The sequence below is a fragment of the Aedes aegypti genome, chromosome 2, assembly GCF_002204515.2.
Source record: "Aedes aegypti strain LVP_AGWG chromosome 2, AaegL5.0 Primary Assembly, whole genome shotgun sequence".
NCBI lineage: Eukaryota > Metazoa > Arthropoda > Insecta > Diptera > Culicidae > Aedes > Aedes aegypti.
This window is the reverse complement of record NC_035108.1, coordinates 319,498,390-319,510,765: the sequence shown is the minus strand read 5'-3', so window position 1 is coordinate 319,510,765 and position 12,376 is coordinate 319,498,390.

Sequence of the window (12,376 nt, the reverse complement as noted above, 5' to 3'; positions counted from 1 at the left end):
GCTTAAGTTTAAAAAGTTAATAAAATTGACACGTTTTAGTAGAAATCTACATTATTTTTAACAAATGAATCTGATGATCTTTTTTCTCATATTTTCACTTGGTTTGAAGTCACACAAAATTAAATAAGGAATATATGAAGGCGAACTTGTTTTTCCAAAGCAAAATTGCATTTTTCACCATGAATTTTGAGTCGCACATGATTTTACAGTTAAATAACAATTAACTTCAGTAGTCTCCTGTAATCCTGGAATTAAAAAAGAAGGCTCATCCATGTTTAAACATGTACATTTTTAGCTACCATCATCTACAAATTGAAATGTTCTCTGCATTTGTTTTGCGTTTGTGTTTTGTTGAACTAAATATAATACATATTTTTATAAGCCTAAACTTATATAATACATAATTTAGACAACAAAAATATGTTGCACAAGCTCCACCTTTTGCGCTTTTCCAGTCATATATAAGTATAATAACCAGTTTTTTGGCCATGAAACAGAACATTTTTATTACTTAAAACAATACTTGAGTCGATTTTACCCTGATACAAAAACGTCGTAAGTAACTGAATACAAAGGCTTATCATTTGTCATATTTTTTTTATTGGGAAATAAAAGAAACTACAAAGTCTTTGAGCGCGAGCTGATTGCATGAAAAATTAAGGCGATGTACACGACGAAAAAATGTCAACAAGTTGATTCAAATATAAACAGTTTAAGAAGGTTGTGATTCTTCTCAATTAATGTTCTGAAAACCGTATGAAAGTTACTTATGTTGATTTGAAAAAGTAATCGAGAAAATTCTGTATTTTCCGTAAATGAACCTATCAAACCTAATCAAAAACTATGGAACGCTGATCCACACATTGTATTGCGCACTTCATTAGACTATTACAGAAGTTGTAGGGTGCACAAAAAGCGTGATCAAAGTGCACGTTTGCATCGAATCATCTCGGTATAGTCAATGCACTTGTTCCTTGAACGAAAAGGAATAAAAGCGTTTAAGACTCTATCACGATTGAATGTAACACTGATCAGCTATCGCACGCTATGACGGTCCAATTTGGGATGTAATCAGCAATAAAACGATTATTTAAAGAGTATTTCATATAGTTGCTGAATCACGAGATTGTTTCAAGTACAAATTTGTCGTATGATGAAAGAAAAACGCGTTATTTGTATGAAATCTTGTTTTACGGAATATATAGTATAGAATATATAGAATACGGAAAGCTGTGGCAATGGCAATTTTGAAAATTTATGAAAAAAAACGAAATATGTTCAATAGATTTTACTAGAAAACTGCTTCTGCTTTGTGATATCCGTTATTCATGCCTACATTTTGAATTGTTAAATAACCAGAAGTTCACTAATTGCCTTGATGGCACATTTCGTACCCGAGCAATTTAAATCACGCCAAACCAATCTTCCAGAAAGCACTGAAAAACACTTTGAACTCAACTTACTTTTTATTGCTCTTGCAAAGCACTCCTCAATTTCAGAAATTTCCTCTTAACTATACTAGTTGGTAAGTATAAAAAAACAGACGTCGTTCTCCTAGTGAAGCGTGCTCCGGCTCCGTCCGTTCGACTTTCGTCTGTTTTTATCCTTCTGATGACATTCAATTAAAATGTTTGTTCACCGTCAAAGCAGTTGTTGCCGTTGTCCTCGCCGTTCACTTGCTCGTTTCTCGTTAAAAACGTACACTCTTATGGCATAGATGCATGAAGACGTGGAAAAAAACCTTGCATAGGATGAATCTCTCGTCTGCGACGAGGTTATCCTTTTTTCTGTTTCCTTTTTATTTCGCGTCGAATCACAAGAACATAACACTCCGGCGTCGACTTTCGACGCTCCTTAATCCTTTCTGGCTCTTCTTCCACAAAAGCACCAAAGCACTGGGAACTGACTCGTTGTCGGTGTTGACACAAAAACTTGGAACCTTCTTCGGCGTGTTTGAACAACTTTTGGCTCTCTAATCACTTTCTTCCTGCGAGCAGCCGAAACAATCACGTAAACACACACTCTCTTCTAAATCATCATCTTCGTCACCCTGGCCGTGGGCGAGGACCTTCCAAAATCACACCGAGGTTCTCGTTTTCTTCGAATCGGACCTCCCACCCATTCGCCCAATTATCACCGGCACCGTGCGGCTAACCAATGGCAGTAATTCCACTAATCGACCAAATAGATTTCCTGAGAATCATTCATGAGCGAACGGCACCTCTGCAGACTTGGCGATTTTTATCGGCCGTGAGCATAAATTGACTCCCGAGTCACACTGCAGACCGTTGTTCAAACAACGAAAGACCGAGGCGAGAAGAATGGTCTAAAACGACTCGGAAAAGTAATAACCCGCAACGGAGTCCGTAGATCGAACTGGTCGCGGCCTTTATTCGCCACAGCACGATAAACAACACCGCACACCTCGCGGCAAACGATTCTTCCGATATATTCGCGCCTTACACTCCGCAACGGCTCCGGTTATAATCACGATAAATGAACCGATAATTTCCCACTTTGCTTTCGCACCACTCCGTTGCGTTTCCCACAATCTTCTCCCTGTGGTTTCTTCCCAAGAAACTACGAACCAATACGATTCCGGTGCAAGCAGCGCACTACTGAACTCGTTCCGCGCGCACTTTTGGCCAAGAGCACTCACTAGCACCGCAGACGTGTCTTCTTCCTGCCCAGGTGGCCCAGTTTCCGAACTTCTGCACAACTCACTAATTATCGCACCTCGGGAAGGGCCTTCTCATTTCTTAATGATGTGCACCTCATCAGACAGATACACAGACATTGACTTGCAGTTCAGCAAACGAACCCTTTGGTTTACGCGCGCGCACTCACCCCCGAAACCCCGTCCGGAAGTCCATGGGTGTCCAGTTTCAATGGGATACGGGATGGGATCGTACCGAAAGCCGGGTTTGGCAAGCCCCACTCGTTCGAATCTCGAATCAACGCCCGACGTACCTCCGAAGAGAGATGAAGAGCAACTAAAGAAGCCGGTTGCATTTGCTCACGCGATGGACCGCTCGGCTGGTCGATTCGTGACCGGTGTTCGGCTTGATGCTCAATTGAGCGGTGAGCGCGAGAATGATAAGCGCCAGGAGCGTTCTCTGTTTTGAACCTTTCGCAGCATAAAAGCTCCGAACTGGTTGCTGAGGGGTGTTAGCATGTGAGGTGGTATTTGCGAACACCGGCTGAGAATGGGTGGCGTAATGTTTATGTTTTGCCAGCTCTCTGTTTACAATTTGAAGCCAAATGCCGGTATGGTTATTGTGGTTGAGTGTCTTTGAGCAAGCTTCCGTTCGCTATTGAGCGAGAGTGAGTGGTTTGCTCTATGCTCAGAAATTGGTTCGCCGAGCTTTATGCTGTCTATTGTCGGTTTAGGAGTCTAGTAAATCTAAGTTTGTTCTGAACCTGAAAGATAATTGAAATTAACTGTGACTCTGTAATGCATACATATGTTCCAAAATAATTAACATACAGCCAGAGGTGGGGAAAAAACCAAACCGGTACGCGTATGTGCTGGTTTGGTTCACCAATTCGCAACACGTGTAAACGAGTGGTGCACACCCGGTTTGGTTGAGATTTCGTGCACACGGTAAACGAAACCGAAACCTCACACGGTGTTTGGTTTTGAAAACACAACCGAGTGTATGTTTACCATTTCACATGTGTGTTCGAGTTTCGTATCGGTGTTTTGAATATAATCCGCGGTATCGGGTAAAATATAGCAAAACCGAACCCGGTTTTTATGGAACACGGTTTAAGGTTTCATATGAAAATAAATATATTCAGGATAAGTGCTGCCGTACCACCAAGTATGAAAAGTACCCAAAGCCCACATGTGATAAATTGATAATTTAGTATGGCGACTGTTTCTTGATAGTTTAGCCTCTAAAACCATGCAATATGGGTATTTTTGGTATGGGGAAGGAGTCTAGAGGCAAAAAATCATGATTTAAAAATCCAAGATGGCGGCCGGAAATTCAAGATGGCGACTGTTTCTTAATGGTTTACCCACTAAAACCTTGCAATATGGATATTTTTGGTATGGGGAAGGAGTCTAGAGGCAAAAAATCATGATTTAAAAATCCAAGATGGCGGCCGGAAATTCAAGATGGCGACTGTTTCTCGATGGTTTAGCCTCTAAAACCTTGCAATATGAGTATTTTTGGTATGGGGAAGGAGTCTAGAAGCCAAAAATGATGATTTGAAAATCCAAGATGGCGACCCGAAATTCAAGATGGCGACTGTTTCTTCATAGTTTAGCCTCTAAAACCATGCAATATGGGTATTTATGGTATGGGGAAGGAGTCTAGAGGCCAAACATCATTATTTGAAAATCCAAGATGGCGGCCGGAAATTCAAGATGGCGACTGTTTCTTGATGGTTTAGCCTATAAAACCATGCAATATGGGTATTTTTGGGAAGAGTCAAGAGGCCAAAAATGATGATTTGAAAATCCAAGATGGCGGCCGGAAATTCAAAATGGCGACTGTTTCTTGATGGTTTAGCCACTAAAACCATGCTGTTGGGGGGTAGTTTCGGACCTCGTTTTTGCAGCACGTCTTTTAGGTGTTAGACTGCGCTCAAAAGCTGTAATTCATATTACGTATGACATAAACATTACTGATTCGAATTCATACCTTATTTCTACTTACAATTTTGGTCGAACACTAACTTCTCCTACCAACCAACAATTATAATTTTATATTGAAATTCAATTTAACTCTGCCTTCTTTGTGACTTGCAAATAATGGTTTGAGGATTTTGACAATCAAGCTGTCACCACGCTTCGACTCAACTGCTGTCAAGTGAACGCAGCTGTCCGACTTCATCGGACAGTGGCGTAGTGCCCCCAACATCCCCCGACCCGTAATGCTGGTCAATGGTCTCCGTTTGTCCTGCTTTACCAAAACCATGTTGCGAACTCTTATCCTGGATGTCCAAGATCGCAATCTTCGAAGTGGGTCTCCGTAGAACTCCCGTTGGAGTCTTGACGTAGGCTTGCCTAACTCGTCCATCGCATCCTTTCACCACCGACAATACGCGTCCGCGTAACCATCCATTTCTGGTAGATTCATCCACCACGATTACAGACTCGCCCTCCCTCAAATCTCTGGGGTCTTCAAACCACTTCGAACGGCCAGCAATAGTTGGCAAGTACTCCTTAATCCAGCGGTGCCAGAATTCATCCACTAGACTCCTCATTAACGCAAAATTGTTCCGCAGAGCATCCGGCCGCTCCATGCGTGGCTCTGGACGCTGCGTCACTCCTTGAGAACTGAGCAGGAGAAAATGATTAGGAGTTAAAGCTTCCTGTGAATCATTCTCCAAAGGCATGAAGGTGAGCGGGCGTGTATTGACCACTCCTTCGGCTTCAACCATCAGTGTCAACAATGTTTCATCGTCAGGGTTTCTGGTAATCGACAGTGCAGTGAAAGCAACCTTTACGGAGCGAACCAGTCGCTCCCAGGATCCACCCATATGCGGGGCTGACGGTGGATTGAAAACCCACTTTGTGGTGGCATTGGTGAACACTGCTGACAGCTTCTCGTTCATCTGATTCATCTGTTCTTGTAGCTCGCGGCTGGCACCCAAGAAGTTCGTCCCGTTGTCGCTCCAAATTTCCAGCGGAGAACCGCGGCGTACTAGAAAGCGTCGAATAGCCATCTTGCAGGAGTTTGTAGAAAGCGAGTGTGCGACCTCTAAATGCACTGCCCGAATGGTGAGGCACGTAAACAGGGCCACCCATCTCTTTACCAATGAACGGCCAATTTTAACTTGAATCGGACCAAAATAGTCCAAACCAACGTACGAAAATGGTCGAACGAAAGGGCTCAACCTTGCTTCTGGTAGAGGCGCCATTCGAGGAACAGAAGGCTTCGCTTTCTTTAATTTGCACTGCATACAGAACTTCGTAACTTTTCGCACCTGTGTTCGCAATGATGGAACGTGGAATCGCTGCCTCACTTCGTTGACGATGGTTTCGTTGTTTCCATGAAGATAGGTTCTGTGAAACCAATCCAACAAAAGGTTCGTCAGTGGATGGTTTTTTGGTAGAACAATCGGGAACTGGATGTCGAATGCAAGGAATTTAGCTGCACGAAGTCGAGAGTCCATCCGGATCACACCGTGTTCATCCATACATGGCGATAATTTGTAGATGCGACTCGTCTTCAACAGTTTCACTGACCGTTTGTCATCGGCTGCCTTCTTCAACAAAGCCACTTCATCAGGAAAAGCGTTCTCTTGAGCCAAACGCCACAGGCTGTTCTGAGCTTTGTTCAGCTCCTCTCGTGTAAGGTGGCCAACGTTCGGTTCCAGTCCTAATCGTTTTCTACGAAAGTTGTTAACCAGACGATGAGTGTAGGCAATGGCACGCCAGAGTCTCTCGAATTTTGAGAAGCGGCTCCAATCGACTAAGAAATTTTGCGGCTGAACGTGCTGCACTAGGCAAGGCTTCTGCTCTTCTGGCGTTTCAACATTTGTGGGTTGATCCGGCCAGAATTCCTGTTGTTCTTTGAGGAACTGCAGCCCAGTAAACCAGCGACTTTCCGGATGGAGACTTGGACCTCTTCCCCACTTCGTAGCTTCGTCGGCGACATTTTGTTTCGTAGGGATCCACATCCACTCTTCGGCACTCGTTTTGGACAAAATTTCTCCAATTCTACAGGCCACAAACTGGCGGTAGCGACGATGGTCGGAATTAATCCATGCGAGGACCGTCTTGGAGTCGGTCCAGATAAACCTTCGCTTGATGGACAAACTGTGACTTGCACATAGCGATTTCAACAACCTGCAACCGATGATCGCCGCCTGAAGCTCGAGTCTTGGAACCGACAGCGATTTCAATGGTGATACCTTTGATTTTGCGCCAACCAGCGCTGTGTGGAACTTTCCACGAATCTTCGCCCGAAAATATGCGACGCAGGCATAAGCAGTCTCACTGGCGTCGACAAAAATGTGGAGCTGTAAATCCTCTATCTCTGATGAAACTACGCCAGGAAAATACGCTCGCGGTAGTCTGACCTTCTTGAGATCCTCAAATAGTTCAGTCCACCGTTTCCAGCGCTCTTGTATTTCTTCTCCAACAGTATCATCCCAGGCAGCCTTCGTTCTCCAGATGTCCTGGATTATTACACGGCCGTGGATAAGAAAATGGGAAAGTAATCCCAGTGGATCGTACTGGCTCATAACGCAGCGAAGAATGTTCCTCTTGGTGGGAGTAATTGTCGACAAATCCAATGCGGCTGCATAGACGAAAACGTCCGACCTGGGGTCCCACAGCATGCCAAGAACTCTCTCCGTTTGACTGGTTTTGTCGGCACCAACCACCATGTGACGGCAATCGGTTGTTGCCCCGACCCGTCGCAGAACCTCAGGAGAATTGGACAACCAGTTTCGGATGGTGAAGCCGCCTCTTGAATGGATTGTCCTCACCTCTTCCGCTACGCGACATGCTTCGTCTTCATCGTCGAAGCTGTCGAGATAATCGTCAACGTAATGTCGACGCTCGATGGCCTCGGCTCCTCTCGGGTACTCTACCGCATGTTCCCTTGCGTTGAGGTTCTTAATGTATTGCGCCGAACATGGCGAACTAGTGGAACCAAACGTAGCTACATCCATGATGAATACCGTAGGTTTCTCAGTTGGAGTTTCTCGATACAGGAAACGTTGTGCTTGCCGGTCCTCAAAGCGTATCTTCACTTGATGAAACATTTCTTGCAGATCTCCCCCAAGAGCCACTTGCCGTTCTCGGAATCCATACAAAACAGTTGGTAACGGCACGACGAGGTCCGGTCCCTTCATCAGCATACTATTTAAAGAGATTCCGTTCACCTTTGCTGCCGCATCCCAGACGAGACGGATCTTGCTGGGCTTCTTGGGGTTCTGCACTACACTCAATGGGAGATACCAGACCTTGTGGGGTTCCGCCGAATTCAGTTCCTCTTCCACAGCTTTGTGGATATATTCCTTCTCCTGGTATTCACCAATTTGACGTCGAACACTTTCTTCGATTTTAGGGTTCGCTTTCAGACGTCGCTCGAAGCACTGTAGCCGTCGAACTGCCATTGGGTAGCTGTCAGGAAACTCCACATGATCGAACCGCCATAACAGCCCCGTCTCAAATCTTTCTCCGACTCTTCTGGTTGTTTGCTCGAGAATTGATCTGGCACGCTTCTCCTCATCAGATTCTGGTCCTTTGTCTGCTGAAACTCCAACGCTTTCAACGGTGAAGTACTGTTTTACCAGGTCGTGCAGCTTTCCATCATCTCCGCATTCACATATGTGGAAGTTGAAGCTGCTATTCTGCATCCCTTGCTGAACCGGTCCATATACCGCCCATCCAAGTCGGGTCCTTGCTGCGACTGGCTCACCAGTCTTCCCTTCACGGAGTTGCTTGGTGGCAGTTAGGTGGGCATGTTCGGCTCCAATTAAAATCCCCGGAGTCACTGCTTCATAATCCTCGACTGGTAGCTTCTGAAGGTGCTGATAACGTGTAGCTAGTTCACCGTACCGGAGTGACTGTTTAGGCAGCGCCAAGGATTTAACAGTGCGGACTTCCTCCAACTTATAGCGAACATCAGCTCCACTCCCTGCAATCTCTATCTCAACCTGATGGGAATCATCTTCGTCGCGGCTGACATTGCCCGTCCAAGTCAAGCAAAGTCGCCTCTTGAAACCCTTGACATCGAGCTCGTCAGCAATCCACTTCTCCAACAGCGTAACTGAAGATCCTTCGTCAATAAAAGCGAACGTGTTGATACTTTTTCCGTTGCCAAATAGTGTAACCGGCAAAACACGGAAAAGTGTTGTATTCTGGCCATGTCGATGCGCATTCACTCCTTCGGGATGATTCGAAACAATTGTCGGAGTAGCTGGAACGCGGCTTTCCGGGTTCCGGGAAACCGAACTCGTCGAAGGTGCTGTAGAGCTCGAGTGTAGAAGTGGATGATGGCGAAGTTGACACCCTTGAATCTCGCAGCGTGATTGAGAACGGCACGGTTTTCGTCCATGTTTGCCGAGACAGACTCGACAGAGTTGATGTCTGTGAACTGCTTTCCACTTATCCTCATCGTTCAATCGCTTGAAAACGTCGCACTCCTTAACTTTGTGATTCGGATCACTGCAGATCAAACATCGCACACCAGAGGCCGCACTCTTCGTTGGATCCGATTTTGGCTTCACTGTATCTATAACCGACGATGCTGAGGAATGAACGTTGAGGTATCCTTTTGCCTTGTCTGGTTTAGCAACCTTCGTAGCAGCCGAATCCAACGTAAGTGTTACGTCCGCCGCTGCTGAAACCAGGTTTGCCATGTATGCACCGAAGACTCGCAGATCTACTAGAGGAAACTGCCGTTTGTACACTGCCCAGTCCAATTTCAAATGCGCTGGAAGCTTGTCGACCAGTTCCTGCAGAAGTACAGGATTCGAAAGATGAACCACTTGTCCTGCTGCCGCCAGGTAATCGCAGAAATTCTGTACTGCCATGCCGAACGTCACTAGCGTCTTCAGGTTATCGGCCTTTGGTGCAGGAACATCTCGAACTTTTGTGAGGAGCGAGTAGATAATCTGCTCCGGACGCCCATACAGAAGTTGTAAGGTTTGCATAACCTGCGGTACTGCAGAGGGCAGAAGGAGTCGGCTACGCACTGCTTCCAATGCGCTGCCTTTTAGACAGCGTTGAAGTCGGCCGAGGTTTTCTACTTCACTGTAACCGCATGCTTCTGTGGACGTATAGAATGCACTATGGAACATAGGCCATTCCTCCGGATTGCCGCTGAACGATGGAAGGTCTCTCGATATCGCGTGCCTGGCTGCCAGTTGACGTGGCGATGGCCCTCCGAGATCACCCATATTTACTGTCGAGGGTGCTTGATTGGTGCTGAATATTTGTGGAGGATTAGGGATGGATTGAGGATAGGAAATGGGGGCGTATGGCATATTCACGTTTATTTGACTAGCCTGTGGATTTACTGTGCTATACATTGGATGTTGAGGAACCTGACCTAGCCCTATTCCTAACGACATTTGATTTCCATAACTTGGCAACTGATTGTTTTGACTTACGTGCGTTGTTTGTAGCGGAAAGCTTCCAAGTTGCCCTACCGTACTTATCGTAGGTGGCAACGATTGGGTGAGATAGGTGTAGCTCGTTGCCGGGTCGCTCCAAGGGACTGACGTTGTTGACGTGATGGGTGTTGATGAACCAGGTTGACCTCTTCCACCACCGGGTAGAAAATCGTGAATATAGCTTGGCGCCGGTCCCATAACGTACGGGTTCGATGCACTGGCTGACTGGACATCCATCGCGATCGATCTAGCACCAACTGGAAACGATGACCGCTGAAGGGTACTTGATACAGGCGGCAGCATGCCCATGGAGTTGATTCCTTGACTGGGACCAGTTGAGCAAGCTAGTAACGATGATATGGGGGCACTAGCTTGAGAACTGATTGCACTGGCGGAGTTGAGGGGCGCGGGGATGGATACGTTGGTGTTTGCTGACGTGAGGTCACTTTTCGATGTCCCAGATGTGGAATTGATGGTGCTAGCGATTAGCGATAGACGATTCGCCCAGCCCCCGACAACCCCCAGCTCGTTGACATCTTGCAATTGGCCAGTCTGCGTATTCAACAGCTCGTACCGTACTCTCCAAGCCTCCTTCTCCAGCTGCAGCTTCTTCTGCTCGAATTCTCGCTTCTGCTCCAACTCGATCTCCCTCAGTAAGAAGGACTGTTGCTCCTCTAGCAGTTTGAGGTTGCGTTTCATTCGCTCTGCCGACGGGTCTGAAGAATACGGTCCACCCATCCCGGAGACGGTGGTGAAACCCGATTGCCGAGAACCTGATCCACCCGTTGCTCCTGGTTCCGGTGCATTAGCCAAAGTCCCAGTAACACAACTCGAGCACTTCCAATGTTCTTCCTTCTTTCCGTCATCAAATCCCACGCAGCCGTAGTGGAACCAGCCGCCGCATCCGCCTTCGCATTCGACCATGTCGTCAATATTATTTGCCAAGCTACAGCACCGGCAATCGAAACGGCTTGTTTCCGGCATTCTGTGGTCACCAGTCGTCGATAACCAACAAAATTCTTTTGAGAAATGTTGGGGGGTAGTTTCGGACCTCGTTTTTGCAGCACGTCTTTTAAGTGTTAGACTGCGCTCAAAAGCTGTAATTCATATTACGTATGACATAAACATTACTGATTCGAATTCATACCTTATTTCTACTTACAATTTTGGTCGAACACTAACTTCTCCTACCAACCAACAATTATAATTTTATATTGAAATTCAATTTAACTCTGCCTTCTTTGTGACTTGCAAATAATGGTTTGAGGATTTTGACAATCAAGCTGTCACCACGCTTCGACTCAACTGCTGTCAAGTGAACGCAGCTGTCCGACTTCATCGGACAGTGGCGTAGTGCCCCCAACACATGCAATACAGTGGGATTCCGATTTTGTCATGCTCCGTTATTGGCATGCTTCATTTTTGGCACCCCCCGATTTGGGCAACATAAGGGATCCGTTTTTGGCAACATTTTTGAATTCCTTTAAAATTTGTATTTTTTTGTTAATATAATTGTGTCTTTAGGTTTAGTGAACTAAAAAGCACGTTAGCTCCATACTTCTTGCATTCCAGAGCTCAATTATTGTGGATATTCCCCCAAATCACACCGACTGGTAGAAGTCCCGTACGCGCTTCTTCAATGGATTACATGCTTTGCTCTTGTCCACAGTTGATCAGCAGAAGTTTTCTCGTTTCATTTTGTATGGGAAAAGGCATCTAACTTCAATTATCTCGTAAATGAAAGCATTAATCGAAAAAATATTTGGTAGGCGTGATAGTCATTATCATCACATACAACCGGTACCAAATATTTTTTAGAAAATAGTTCCTTATTTTAAAAATTAATACGTTAGATGCTTTTCGCCAAACAAATATTTTTCGCGTTACCTTTTATCGGTTTTTCGTGCATAGACACTAGCGCAAGTGCGTTACTATGCGGTGAGTAGCGAATCAGGCCATGCATGTAACCCATTCTAGATGGGCGTGTATTCGCAACGTTTTATGAAGTCATCAATCTCTAGCATGACAGTATCTAACTAGAATTTTAATCTATCAGGCATTCACGTTATATGACCAGCCCACTTGAGTATGCCGATAAAAATAATTTGTCTTTGAACAAAGCATAAGCTTTGACAAAAAAGAAACAAAACGTCTATGACTCACAGAAGTTTTATCATTAATTTCGCATACCACGTCAGCTCGATGATCTTTTTATTGCGAAATTATAAGCATTGCAGGAGAGACCTCTCCTTTTTCTTTTGTAACATGGCATCATAGAATCCGATGTGAA